General features: G+C 35.3%; 1 long non-coding RNA gene across 1 annotated transcript; it reads right to left on the reverse strand.

Annotated features, from left to right (window-relative positions):
• Nucleotides 1-2,392: 2,392 nt before the first annotated feature.
• LOC116555660 lies at nt 2,393-15,321 on the reverse strand. The gene is made up of 3 exons (XR_004270615.1): nt 15,135-15,321; nt 11,653-11,656; nt 2,393-2,405 (listed from the first exon to the last, which is right to left on the reverse strand). It is a non-coding gene; the product is annotated as an uncharacterized LOC116555660 (long non-coding RNA).
• Nucleotides 15,322-15,556: the final 235 nt, after the last annotated feature.

Genomic DNA, 15,556 nt, shown 5'->3' on the forward strand with positions numbered 1-15,556 from the left:
AAGCCAGGCACAGAAAGACAAACATCATATTTTCTCACTTATTTGTAGGATCTAAAAATCAAAACAGTTGAACTGATGGACATAGGGAGGAGAAGGCTGGTTACCAGAGAATAGGAAGGGAAATGGGGGTTTGACAGGGAGGTGGGGATGCTTATGGGTACCAAAAATTGTTAGAATGAATAAATGAATAAATAAGACCTATGACTTAATAGCACAACAGAGTCACTATAGTAAGTAATAACTGTACTTTTAAAACTAACTAGTATAATTGCATTATTTGTAACTTGAAGGATAAATGCTTGAGGATATAGACACTCTATTCTCTATGACTTGATTACTGAGCACTGCATACCTGAATCAAAACTTCTCATCTGTGGGTGGATCACCTGAGGTCAGGAGTTTGAGACCAGCCTGGCCAACATAGTGAAAACCTGTCTCTACTAAAAATACAAAATAACCCGGGCATGGTGGCATGTACCTCTAATCCAAGCTACTCAGGAGGCTCAAGCAGGAGAATCACGTGACCCTTGGAGGTGGAATTTGCAGTGAGCCAAGATCACATCATTGCACTCCAGCCTGGGTGAAAAGAGCAAAACTCAATCTCAAAAAAAAAAAAAAAAATCTTATTTACCCCATAAATATATACATCTGCTATGTACCCACAAAAATAAAAATTCAGAAATTTTTAAGAAAGACTTGGGACTGGAATTTGGATTTTAGAGGACTTGTGAACTATTATTTCATATACTCTATGTCCTGGTTGACTTTAAAAAATAATAGTGTACTGTTTTTACCTTCTAATTCCATAGTAAGGTGAAATTAGAGAAGCATAAATATAACCAATACTACTTCTCCCCTTGTTCTCTCTTTTTTGTCCTGTTTAGATTGACTTGATTGGTAATGTAGAAGCTAAATTTCTTTTTTCTGGTAAGAATTATGGGCACTGAAAAGGGCTGTGAAGCTTGCAGACGAATGCCAATAGAATGTGAACAAAATCTTTGCAGAGCAAAGATGAAATCTTTCCTCAATTTCCCTCTTTTATTTTGCAAACAATCATAGGATCACGTTAATTTATTACACCCTGTGACTCTCACAGAAATAAATAAGAAACCATTTTGGTCATACCGTTTATTTGGAAAAATTTAAGCAGCTGACCTGGTAAATCCTTTTTATGGAGAATTTCTTCTCTGTGTTTGGTATCTGCTCCTTTTGTATCATTGTGAATTAAAATACATTTTCATTGCTTTTGGTATTTTAGTCATGAAGTCCTTGCCCATGCCTATGTCTTGAATGGTATTGCCTAGATTTTCTTCTAGAGTTTTTATGGTGTTAGGTCTTATGTTTAAATCTTTAATCCATCTGGAGTTAATTTTTGTATAAGGTGTAAGGAAAGGATCCAGTTTCAGCTTTCTGCATATGGCTAGCCAGTTTTCCTAATACCATTTATGAAGAAGGGAATCCTTTCCCCACTGCTTGCTTTTGTCAGGTTTGTCAAAGATCATATGAGGCCTCTGTTACTCTTTTTCTAATTGAATACCTTTCATTTATTTTTCTTGCCTGATTGCCCCAGCCAGAACTTCCAATACTATTTTGAATAGGAGTGGTGAGAGAGGGCATCCTTCTCTTGTCAGTTTTCAAAGGGAATGATTCCAGTTTTTGCCCATTCACTATGATATTGGCTGTTGGTCTGTCATAAATAGGTCTTACTATTTTGACATACATTCCATAATTATCTAGTTTATTGAGAGTTTATAGCATAAAGAGCTGTTGAGTTTTGTGAAGGCCTTCTCTGCATCTGTTGATATAACCATGTGGTTTTTGTCTCTGGTTCTGTTTATGTGATGGATTGTGTTTATAGATTGGTGGATATTGAACCAGCCTTGCATCACTGGGGTGAAGCTGACTTGATCATAATGGATAAGCTTTCTGATGTGCTGTTGTATTTGGTTTGCCAGTATTTTATTGAAGATTTTTGCATCAATGTTCATCATGGATATCAGCCTGGAATTTTTTTTTAGTTGTGTCTCTGCAGGTTTTGGTATGAGGATGATGTTGGTCTCGTAAAATGAGTTAGGGAGGATTCCCTCGTTTTCTATTGTTTGGAATAGTTTCAGAAGGAACGGTACCAGCTCCTCATTGTATCTCTGGTAGAATTCGGCTGTGAACCCAACTGTATCTGGACTACTTTGGTTAGTAGGCTATTAATTGTTGCCTCAATTTCATACTTTGTTTTTGATCTATTAAAGGATTCAACTTCTTCCTGGTTTAGTCTTAGGAGGATATAAGCGTTCAGGAATTTATGCATTTATTCTAGATTTTCTGGTTTCTTTGCATAGAGGTGCTTATAGTATTCTCTGATGATAGCTTTTATTTCTGTGGGACTGGTGGTGATAACCCCTTTATCACTGTTTATTGCATCTATTTGATTCTTCTCTCTTTTCTTCTTTTTTAGACTGGCTAGTGGTCTATCAATTTTGTTGATCTTTTCAAAAAACCAGCTTCTGCATGTCAGGAGACAACAGATGCTGGAGAGGATGTGGAGAAATAGGAATGCTTTTACACTGTTGGTGGGAGTGTAAATTAGTTCAAGCATTGTGGAAGACAGTGTGGCAATTCCTCAAGGATCTAGAAATAGAAATACTATTTGGCCCAGCAATCCTATACTGGGTATATACCCAAAGGATTGTAAATCATTCTGTTATAAAGACCCATGCACATGTATGTTTATTGCGGCACTGTTCACAATAGCAAAGACTTGGAACCAATGCAAATGCCCATCAATGATAGACTGGTTAAAGAAAATGTGGCACATCTACACCATGGAATACTATGCAGCCATAAAAAAGAATGAGTTCATGTCCTTTGCAGGCATATGGATGAAGCCAGAAACCATCATCTCAGCAAACTGACACAATAACAGAAAACCAAACACCACATGTTCTCACTCATAAGTGGGTGTTGAACCATGAGAACACATGCACACAGTGAGGGGAACATCACAGCAGGGCCTGTTGGGGGTTGGGGACTAGGGGAGGGATAGGAGGGGTTAGGGGGCTATGGAAGGGATAGCATTAGGAGAAATACCTAATGTAGATGATGGGGTGATAGATGCAGCAAACCACCATGTCACATGTAAACCTATGTAACAAACCTGCATGGGCTGCACATGTACCCCAGAACTTAAAGTATAATAATAATAATAATAATAATAAAACATTTTCAGTCCTCAGTGTTGCATTTTTTACTTTCTCTCCCATTTTGTTGTTTGGATTAACATTTAGCCTTCAGTTGTAGGCAGAATGAAGACTGCTCCAAATATGGCCATGTATTATTCCCCAGAACCTGCCAGTATGCTGTTTCATGACAAAGGGGCAATTTAGGTTGCAAGTAACATTAATGTTGGTAATGAACTGACTTGATAATATGGAAATTATCTTGTATTACTGAGTTAAGTCCAATGTGATAACAAGGTAAATAAAAAAATATGGAAAGATAGAGACTGAAGGTCAGTGACAATAATGCAATGTGATGTGAGAAGAACTCTATGTACCTATCCTAGCTGGCTTTGAAGATGGAGAAAGGAGCTATGAGCCAAGAACTGTAGAAAAGACAAGGAAATGCATTCTTCCCTAGAGTCTGCAGACGGAACAAAACCCTGCAGACATCTCAATTTTAGTCCGTTTGACATGTGATTTAGATTTCTGACTTCCTCAGCGCTAAGACAATAATTTCATACTGTTTTAAGCCAGTAAGTTCGTAGAAATTTGTTATGTTAGTGTTAAAAAACGAAACTCCAACCTAAGAAAAATACCTCAGAAATTGCCTCTTCATTCAATGTTCCTCTGAATACCCTAGACTGCCAGACTGGTTTGTGTGCATTCTTTTGAGCTCTCAGACCTTCACCCCTACCCTGTATTGATTTGTGTAGTGTTGGAGAAGGAGATAGAGGAGAAATCTGCACTTGTCTGAGGCTTCACCTTTAATCATTGAGTCTCTGTGATCACTCCGCTTGTTCAGAGGTACTATAAAATGCCTCTGAACAAGTATGACTATTGGCTATTATGTGCAAATAAAGTTATTTTAGAATATAATTAAACAATACACACACGCATATATATATGTGTGTGTGTATCTATATATATATAATATTGACTTATATATAAATACAAATGTCTACCTATATATATTTTTATATATGTAAGATATCTACCTAGAGAATTCTAGTAGTTAATATATCTGATACAGACTAATTTTATATAACATTTGAAACAACAGCATGAGGTAGGTACTATTATTGTTGCTATCATCATCATCATCAACATTATCATCATCATTCTGTTTTATTTATTTGGAAACTAAACTGAAGCACTGAAAAGTTGGTAAATCGTTGAACGAACTCCAAGGTGGTATGCTTTACCATCTTGTTTTCAACTTTGGCAGCGTGCCTCCAAAGCCTGAGTACTTAATCAACACAATCTGACAGCTCTTCAATATGTCCATATAAAAAAAGTCTATCCTCATAAATCACCTGTGATGCGAAAAGACGAGGCTTTAGCTAAAAATGTTAAGGCTATCATACTGAAAATGACAGATCCAGCCAGGGAAATGGATGAAAGCTGAAATCAAGTCACTGCAAGGTAGACATACTTCAGGATGGCCTCCAGCCCAGGATTTTATGGGACAGTTTCCTCCTGCAAGAGATACATAGTTCGGTAATGAAGACAAAGCATCTAACTTATACTCCTGTTTTCATTTAGCAGGAGTCTAAAAGTTTATTGTCTGTGGTCTAAGGAAAACATCTAAATGCCTCTAGAGGAATGTTGACTTGGTCTTCTTTATAACCTGCTCCAGAGTTTCTGAAATCAAAGGACTCCCATAGTGGTTATGATAGATACTGCAGTGCTCCAATCAGATGCTCAATTCAGGGCCCAGGCATTTATCCCCCAGCTTCTGGAAATATTAATTGTTGGCAGTTCACAGAAGCGCCTCTCAATGGAGCCTGTCTCCTCAGATCCTAGCTCACTGCTTGTAGACAATGATTGGCTGAACTGGTGAAACAAAGACCCTGAATTTTGACTCCTTCATGGAACTCTCCATCTTTGGAGTCTGTTTCCAGGAAATCCAGGCTACGATTGTATGCTATAATTTTAGTATTTTTCTTTTAATTTTATTTTATATAGTAAAAACAACATGAATTCTCTCAGCAAAATTTTAAGTGCACATCACACTATTTTAAGCACACATCACGTTATTGTTGACTACAGGTACGATTCTGCACAGCAACTCTCTAGAGCTTATTCATCTTGCTTAACTGAAACTTCGTGCCCTTCGATCAGTAACTCCCAATTTCATCCACCCTCTAACCCCTTGCAAACACTGTTCTACCCTTTGATTCTATGAACTTGACTATTTGGGGTACATCAAATAAGTGGAATCATTCAGCATTTGTTTTTCTTGTTACTGAAGAAGACTCTGAGTCCTGAAAGGCATCTTAACATTTTCAAGTTTAACAGAACCATAACCCAAAACTCCTGATTCCAGTCTTGTGATCTTTGGAGTAAATATAATGACTCCTTCAAAAAAGACTCGTAGGTGCTCACAGTATTGAAATAACAGAGAACACAACTCAATTTTTTTTTTAAATCACTAAATGATATACATTGTTAAATTAGCTTAGAGAGAGTCATGTATCTATTTAATGATTATGGATGTAGAAATTATCTAAACGGTATAAAGCTAAAATATAGCATATTTAAAAAATTATAAATAATATCAATTTTAATGATTTATATTATGCAGCTTCCTGAGGAAAGTAAATTATTTTTAAATCATGTTGGTGTATGATGAAATTTTAGAGACAATAGTATATTTATTTTGTCCAGGCATGGTGGCTCACACCTGTAATCCCAGCACTTTGGGAGTCCGAGGCGGGTGGATCATGAGGTCAGGAGTTTGAGATCAGTTTGACCAACATGGTGAACCCCCATCTCTACTAAAAATACAAAAATTATCCAGGTGTGGTGTCACACACCTGTATTTCCAGCTGTTCAGGAGGCTGAGGCAGAAGAATCGCAGGAGGGCCCAGGAGGCGGAGGTTGCAGTGAGCTGAGATCGCACCACTGCACTCCCGCCAGGGTAACAGAGCAAGACAATGTCTTAAAAAAAAAAAATCTTTAACACAAATTTAAAATCAAGAATGATAGTTTAATTAATAAAGTAATATATATGACTCAGTAAGCATGTTACTTTTGTGCCTTGCACAAAATAATCATTCAATAAATGCTCTGTATTATTACGAGTGAGTGCTAAACGTGTACTAAACATTGTTATGTGATTTGTCTAATTTAAATCTAAAGTCAACCCTATGCTACATATATAATTACCACTCACTTAGTGATATTAGTTTTAGATGTTAGGAAGCTGAACCTTTGTGAGGTTAAATAACTTGATCAATGTTACCCAGAAAAGCTACCCAAATCTATTTGGGTTAAAACCACGGGCTTTTTCCATTGTGTAAAATGGAGTCTTCCCAATCGGTTACACTGTTATCCAAATATAAACCATTTGAATTCCATTTTCTCTGGATTCACCTCGCAACAAATGAAGGAGCAGGATGCTGATAAAACAATTCAAAAATTCTAAATGCTCTAAAGTATGTGCTCATGCAGGTATTGCCCTATCCTTCTTAGTCTGAAAATTTCTAAACTCTCAGCCAGCAAATATTATGGCAGGACATAAAGGAATGAATTTAAAAAGAAGATTGTTTATTTCTAGCATTGAATTATGAAAATTTCAAACATGCAATAGTAGGGAAAATAGTCTTTGTGCATTATTTGGAATTCTTCTAAAAGAAAGACTTGCCTCTTCTTCCTGATTCATTTATTTATTTATTCCAGCATTTGTTTACATCCGTTTAAATTCATGGATATATTTTGGGTTATAATCTAATACTATACTATTTATTTTATTCCTCGAATATTTCCAGTTTGGGCCACTGGAAGCTCTTTGATGTTGGCTTCTTTATCCCTTTGACATAGCCCATTCTTTTATTTTTTGAGTATATCTTTACTTTTTAGTAGCAAAATATGTACTAGTCTTATCTTACATATTTCCTGCTCCAGCCCTAGAATCAGCTATTTCTCCAAAGAGCCTTGGTTCCTTTTATTAGTGAATGGTATTTAAAAGCCAAGATTTTGGGGATGGGAGCTCTCATTTGTATGGGGATGTCACTGATTCTAAGCCCTCTCAACAAATGATGGTAGGTAATATATATACATATATATGAAACACTGTATTCACACATATCTACAGTAATTTCTATATCCATCTGTGTGTGTGTGTGTGTGTGTGTGTGTGTGTGTGTATTACCACTGGGTTCTTCTTAGTTTTTTGTGCTTCCTTTTCTAAACTTCCCTTCTGACAGGGAATGGTTTCTACTGAAGAATCTTCTGTTTTCCTGTTTTTTGTTTTTCTTTATGAAAGGTGTTCTTTATTTCTAATAATAAAAGGTTCTCGTCAACATTTTTCAGCAATGTATGTATTATGTTTTTTGGTGTGATTTTCATTATAGTTGTCCTCTTGATTTTCATTGACATTTTTAGAATTCTGAGTTTATAGTTTTATTGAATTTGAAAATAATCATCTCTATTTTGGAGACAGTAGGATGACAATATCTGAAGATATAGGGTTTCTGAGTCTGTGTTTGTTTTCAGTGTTTCATCTTTCTATCATTCACTTTAAATAGATTTCATTATTAAACCCTAACTTCACTGATCTTTTCTTCCGCAAACTCTAGCAGTTTCAGTTTTTGGAAAATATCTTTCATTTCTTTTATCCTTATATTCACGTTTTCCTTTACATGTCTAAACATTGTTATAATAGCTGTTTTACTATATATATCTGCTAGAGTCATAGTTTCTATAATTTTTGTGTCTGTTTATATTGGCTGATTTTTCTCTTGGATTTGAAGAATAGTTACTTTTGGATCATGTGATCTACCTGAGGCCTATTTTGATGCTAAGCTAGGGCAGTTCTAGTTTATATTTGAATCCAGAGATTGTTTACTCTTACATTAAGATTACTGAATATCTATGGTGGTCACCACATCCAATCTAACTGGTTGGATACTAACATCTTCCCACATTAGGTGAGCTCTCAAAATTATTCTGCTTACTGTTCTCCATAAGCTCAACATTATAGACTTTCCCTTTATACATGCAAGGCCTAGATCTTAGCAAGGTTCAAGAACAACTTTATATATTTTTCAGAGTTTTTTCTCCATAACTCCATCTTTCCTGGATCCCTACCTTACAATGTTCAGCAACCAAAACCTCCCCATGCTCTGGTCTTGATCTCTACATTGAAGGGAGGAGGCTCGCCCTTGTTTGGGTTCTGACTTGGAAAATGCCTTCCAACAGAAATTTAATACAATTACACACTCATCTTATTTGTTGCTTTTACTTAAGGTCTTTCCTTTCTTGATATGATGTCTGTAAATAATTGTTTTATATTTTTTATACATTACAGTGAGGACATATTTTTCCCCCTGCTACTACATCATTGTTGAAATTGGAATTACAAGTTGTCTTTCTCAGTATTTTTTTTCTAGCTATTCTTATTTGTGTTTACAAATAAACTTTTAAATTATCTCTTCTGTTTCAAGAGAAAGCCTGAGGTTTTTGTTGTTATTGTTATTTGAACTGTGTAAATTTAAGTTATAATTTTCATATTAACTCATATCTTCTCTATGAACATAGTATGTTCTCCATTTTTTATATTTAATTTGTGTCTTTTGGAAGTGATCAATAATATTCCACATCTATGTTTTGAACATTTTAGTTAAGGTTCCAGTTAGGGATCTTGTTGGGTTTTTGGCTTTTGTAAATTTAGTCATTTCTTCCACTATATTTTCTAAACTTATTATTGTTTGTGTATAGAAAGGGCTTGGTTTGTATATATAATTTTAAGTTAATTATATAAATTTCAATTTTAGTAAATTGTCTCATTAATTATGTTAATGTTTCTATTTATTATTCTGGGGGTTTCAGATACATTGCCATATCAATTGCATATAGATATAATTTACTTCCTTACTGTGAATTTTTATGTAACTAATTACCTTATCTTGGCTAATGTCTTTGGCTAAAATTCCATTCAGTATACAATGTTAAGTAGGGATAGTTATATTGGATACCATTTTACTGATGCTGATTTTGTTAAACAACTACTGTTTTCCTGTTAAGAAAGAGCTGTGCTTTTAAAGTATCCACAGATTCCTAATTTATTGAGGGTTTTCTATTATTTATTTATTTAGACCACAGATGGATGTTGAATTTTATCCAGTATATTTTCTGGTTCTGTGGTGATGAATATGGTTTTTCTTTCTGGCTACATAGATATTTTAGGTTATAACAGTAAAACTTATAGTTTTGAGTAGCCCTTGAATCCTGGTTAAATTCAAATCAGTCTTGATATTTTAATTTTTAAGGTGACTTGTACTCTCTTTGCCAATTTTGTTCTGCAATTTTCTATCAATATTCATAAATATTAGTTTATCATTTACTTTTACATACAATAATTATCAGATTTTGGCATCAATGTTACACTGTAATGATAAACAGCCTCTAAATGGCATTACAATTAGGTGATCTTTAAAAACAGTATATAATTAGTAAAAACATTGGGAATGGGTGCTTTTAGAGAAAGCTTTTGTTAATGGTGTTTTAATACTAACTCTACCCTTATTTTATTTTTTACTTGTTTTTATATACTAGAAATGTTTTGACCCATAAAACATTGGTTTTTAGCTTGTTAATTAGCTATCAGCAACTTTTTTTTAACTTTAAACTTAGCAGTAGTATACAGTACTATCAAATGTAGAAAGAGATAGGGAAATATTTCTCCAAGCATAATAAAAGTCCTTATGTAGTTTTGACCCTAGATTTAAAAATTCTGTCTACATTTGAATATTTTCTGATTTACAACTTCTACATTCAGATATTTAATTGAACACAATAATATTGTGTTATTCAGTGATTTGAAAGAAAACCTAATGATTTCTAGATAAAATATTTGAATAATTGAGTGATTTGAAAGAAAACCTAATGACTTCTAGATAAAATATTTGAATGATTGAGAAGGCAAATTGTTACATTGACAAACTGACAATAATGTTTAGAATGGGCTGTTAATTGAGGAAGATAATTATTATGTATTTAAAATGCTAAAATAAAGCTTTTCTGATGAGGAAAAAATAGTAGCATTATCTATTCTGATTATGAAGTCTAAATAACCTTTCTTTGAAAAGTGAACCTATGAACATTTTGGCATGAGATATGCTAAAAATGAGAAACAAAACACAAAGTGCCCATAAAGGTCATGAGCTTTGCATATTGCTTGTTATTCTCAGAACTTCAACCACTGAATATGCATTGTCATAAGACCAATTCATGGAAGAAGTTTCCAAATACTAGATTGAAGGTGGTCTCAGCTCACTGAATGTGAAACAGAAAAGAACTGTTATAATATTCATAAGCCAAAGTTAGTCTGAAAAGAAGATGTTTTTCAAAAAAGCAGAGTACATTTTATAATGTATCAAACTACAATATTTATTCATATTCAATAAGCCTAGTTGTGTTTTATGATTAAAGATAATATAAGGTCTTGTATGAATGACATTCTTGATGTACTTGAAGAAAATAAATGTTTAATGATATAAAAGCATACAATTTAAGGACAGGTTTTTAAAAAGGAGCTTTTAAAAAGAGTTCAAATTTACTGTTACAAAAAAATAATACTATTTATATAAGTAAAGAGTTCCAAATTTTTCCTTTAATTTGACAATTTAGTTTCAGTTTTCTGTTTCCTTTAGTATTTCCACTTCTTCCAAGAGGTTGAAGAAAGCAGTATATCTGTAATCAGATTGTAGTCATTAATTTATCCTGAAGGGAGATAGAGAAACCAAAAGACAGTAGAGAGAGTAATTAGAGAAACAGCTACCACAGAGAAGGTAACTTTCAGCTATGGAAACTTAAAAGTTTTTGCTAAAACAATGATTCAAACAATTATATGTATACATGAATGTCTATCTATATTTATACCTATGTCTGTGTCTGTCTATATCTATTTAAGGAAACAGGAGTTTTTGGCAAGTAAAAGGAAATTAGTTTCTATGGCAGTTATCTTATTTCACCTGAAATTTGGGTTTCTTAATGAAAGCAGAATAAAGAAGAGTATTTATTAAAATAGTGGAAGTGAGGGGATCATGATGAATGTGAGGCCAGACTAGATTGCAGCTCTCGACAGAGCTGCATGTAGATGCTTGCATTGTGAATTTTACCTCCGGACTGACTGCAAGAACAAACCAGCAATCCTCAGAGGACCCACAACCCTGTGAAGGAATTGGACTGCTCTTGCAGGACCTGGGAGACACACCAAATACTCTGGGAGGTGGGTAGCCATAGGCAAGTTTTCAAGCCCATCTGGTCCTCTACCTGGAAACAGGCTCAGGGCTGCTGTGGGGAGCACCGTGGAGTGAGACCAGCCTTTTAATTTGCATGGGAGCTGGGTGAGGCCTGTAAGTGCTGGCCTTCCTCCACTTTCCTGATAACCTGCATGACTCTCAGCAGAGGCAGCCATAATCCTCCTAGGTACACAGCTCCATTGACCTGGGAATCTCACCCCCATCCCTGACAGCAGCTGCAGCAAGACCCAACCAAGGAGAGTCTGAGCTCAGACATGCTTAGCCTTGCCCCCACCTGATAGTCTTTCCCTATCCACCCTGGTAGAAGAAAACAAAGGGCATATATTCTTGGAAATTCTAGGGCCGCACCCACCACAACGCCCTCTCTACACTACTATAGCTGATACTTTCTGGAAAGTGCCACCTCCTGGTAGAAGGCCAACCAGCACAAAAATAAAGCATTAAACCACCAAAACTAAGGACGCTTATGGAGTCCATTGCACCCTCTGCCACCTCCACCAGAACAGGCACTGATACCCACAGGTGAGAGACCCATGGACGGTTCACATCACAGGACCCTGTGCAGACAATCCCCAGTACTTACCCAGAGACAGGTAGACTTGCTGAGTGGCTAGACTCAGAAGTGAGACAAGAATTACTGCACTTCAGCTCACAGGAAGCCACATCCATAGGAAAGCGGGGAGAATACTACATTAAGGGAACAACCCATGGGACAAAAGAATCTAGACAATAGCCTTCAGCTCTTGACCTTTCCTCTGACAGAGCCTACCCAAATGAAAAGAAACCAGAAAAACAACCCTGGTAATATGACAAAACAAAGCTCTTCAATACCACCCCAAAAAATCACACTAGTTCACCGGCAATGGATCCAAACAAAGGAGAAATCCCTGATTTACCTGAAAAAGAATTGAGGAGGTTAGTTATTAAGCTAATCAGAGAGGAACCAGAGAAAGGTGATTTCCCAATGCCAGGAAATAAAAAAAATGATACGAGAAGTGAAGGGAGAAATATTCAAGAAAATAGATAGCTTAAAGTAAAAACAATCAAACATTCAGGAAATTTTGGACACACTTTTAGATGTGAAATGCTCTGGAAAGTCTCAGCAATAGAATTGAATAAGTAGAAGAAATAAATTCAGAGCTCAAAGACAAGGTCTTTGAATTAACCCAATCCAACAAAGACAAAGAAAAAAGAGTAAGAAAATGTGAACAAAGCCTCCAGGAAGTCTGGGATTATATTAAATGACCAAACCTAAGAATAATCAGTGTTCTTGAAGAAGAAGAGACTTCTAAAAGCCTGGAAAACATGTTTGTGGGAATAATCAAGGAAAACTGCCCTCGCCTTGCAAGAGACCTGGACATTTCAATACAAGAAGCACAAAGAACACTGGGGAACTTAATCATGTAAAGATCTTTACCTACGCATATTGTCATCAGGTTATCCAAAGTTTAGATGAAGGAAAGACTCTTAAGAGCTGTGAGACAGAAGCACCAGGTAAGCTATAAAGGAAAATCTATTAGATTAACAGCACATTTCTCAGCGGAAACCCTTCAAGCTAGAAGGGACTAGGGACCTATCTACAGCCTCTTCAGACAAAACAATTAGCAACCAATAATTTTGCATCCAGTGTAACTAAGTATCATATATGAAGGAAAGATACATTTTCAGACAAACAAATGCTGAGAGAATTCGCCATTACCAATCCACCACTCAGGAACTGCTAAGAGGAGCTCTAAATCTTGAAACAAATCCTGAAAACATATCAAAACAGAACCTCTTTAAAGCATAAATCACACAGCACCTATAAAACAAAAATACAAGTTAAAAAGCGAAAACAAAAGACAAGAACCAAGTATACAGGCAACAAAGAGCAGGATGAAAGTAATGGTTACTCACATTTCAAAACTAACTTTTAATGTAAATGGCTTAAATGCTCTGCTTAAAAGATACAGAACTGCAGAATGGGTAAGAACTCACCAACCAAATATTTGCTGTCTTTAGGAGACTCGCCTAACTCAAAGAATCACAGAAACTTAAGGTAAAGGAGTGGAGAAAGGCATTTCATGCAAATGGACACCAAAAGCGAGCAGGGGTAGCTATTCTTCTATCAGACAAAACAAAGTTTAAAACAACAGCGGTTAAAAAAGACAAAGAGGGACATTATATAATGTTAAAAGTCCTTGTCCAACAGGAAAATATCACAGTCCTAAACATATATCACAGTCCTAACACTGGAGCTCCCAAATTTATAAAATAATTACTAATGGACCTACAATGAGATAGACAGCAAATGAGATAGACAGCAAAAAATAATAGTGGGGAACTTCAATACTCCACTAACAGCACTAAACAGGTCATCAAGACAGAAAGTCAACAAAGAAACATTGGATTAAAACTATACCTTAAAATAAATGGACTTAACAGATATATATGGAACATTTCATTCAATAACTGCTGAATACACATTCTACTCAACAGTGCATGGAACTTTCTCCATGATAGGCCATGAAATGAGCCTCAGTAAATTTAGAAAAATTGAAATTATGTCAGGCACTCTCTCAGACCACAGTGAAATAAAACTGTAAACCAACTCCAAAAGGAACCTTCAAAACTATGCAAATACATGGAAATTAACCTGCTCCTGAATGAGCATTGTTTTGTCAAAAACAAAATCAAGATGGAAAATAAAAAATTCTTTGAACTGAATGACAATAATGACACAATGTATCAAAACCTCTGGGATACAGCAAAGGCAGTGCTAAGAGGAAAGCCCATAGCTCTAAATGCTTACGTCAAAAAGTCTGAAAGAGCACAAACATGCAATATAAGGTCACAACTCAAGGAACTGGAGAAACAAGAACAAACCAAACCCAAACCCAGCATAAGAAAGGAAATAACCAAGATCAGAGCAGAACTAAACAACAAAATTCCAAAAGATAAATGAAACAAAAAGCTGGTTCTTTGAAAAGGTAAAGAAAACTGATAGATCATTAGCAAGATTAACCAAGAAAAGAAGAGAGAAAATCCAAATAACCTCACGAAGAAACTAATCAGGAGATATTACAAGTGTCACCACAGAAATACAAAAGATCATTCAAGGCTACTGTGAATACCTGTATGCACATAAGCTAGAAAACCTAGAAGAGATGAACAAATTCCTGGAAAAATATAATCCTCCTAGCTTAAATCAGGAAGAATTAGATACCCTGAACAGACCAATAACCAGCAGCAAAATTGAAATGGTAATTTAAAAATTACCAACAGAAAGGTCCAGGACCAGATAATTCACAGCAGAATTCTACCAGACATTCAAAGAAGAATTGGTTTCAATTCTTTTGACACTAGTCCACAAGACAGATAAAGAAGGAACCCTCCCGAACTCATTCTATAAAGCCAGCATCATTCTAACACCAAAACCAGGAAAGGACATAACCAAAAAAGAAAACTACATCCCGATGTTTTTGATGAACATCGATGCTAAAATCCTTAACAAAATACTAGCAAGCCAAATTCAACAGCATATCAAAAAGATAACCCACTGTGATCAAGTAGTTTCATACCAGGGATGCAGGGATGGTCTAACATATGCAAGTCAGTAAATATGATACACCACAAAAAGAATTAAAAGCAAAAATTACATGATTTATAATACCTGCAAAAAAAATACTTAAGAATATACCTAACAAAGGAGTCAAAAGACCTCTACGAGGAAAACTACCAAACACTGCTGAAAGAAATGATAGATGACTCAAACAAATGGAAACACATCCCATACTTATGGATTGACAGAATCAGCATTGTGAAAATAACCATATTGCCAAAAACCACCTTCACATTCAATACAGTCTTCATCAGAATACCTTTATCATTCTTCACAGAATTAGAAAAAACAATTCTAAAATTCATATGGAACCAAAAAAGAGCCTGCATAGCCAAAGCAATACTAAGTAAAAGAACAAATCTGGAGGCATCACACTACCTGATATCAAACTATACTATAAGGCCATAGTCACTAAAACAGTGTGGTACTGGTATAAAAATAGGCACATAGAGCAATGGAACAGAAAGAGAATA

Source organism: Sapajus apella, unplaced genomic scaffold, assembly GCF_009761245.1.
Source record: "Sapajus apella isolate SASKATOON/1434 unplaced genomic scaffold, GSC_monkey_1.0 scaffold15, whole genome shotgun sequence".
Classification (NCBI taxonomy): Eukaryota; Metazoa; Chordata; class Mammalia; order Primates; family Cebidae; genus Sapajus; species Sapajus apella.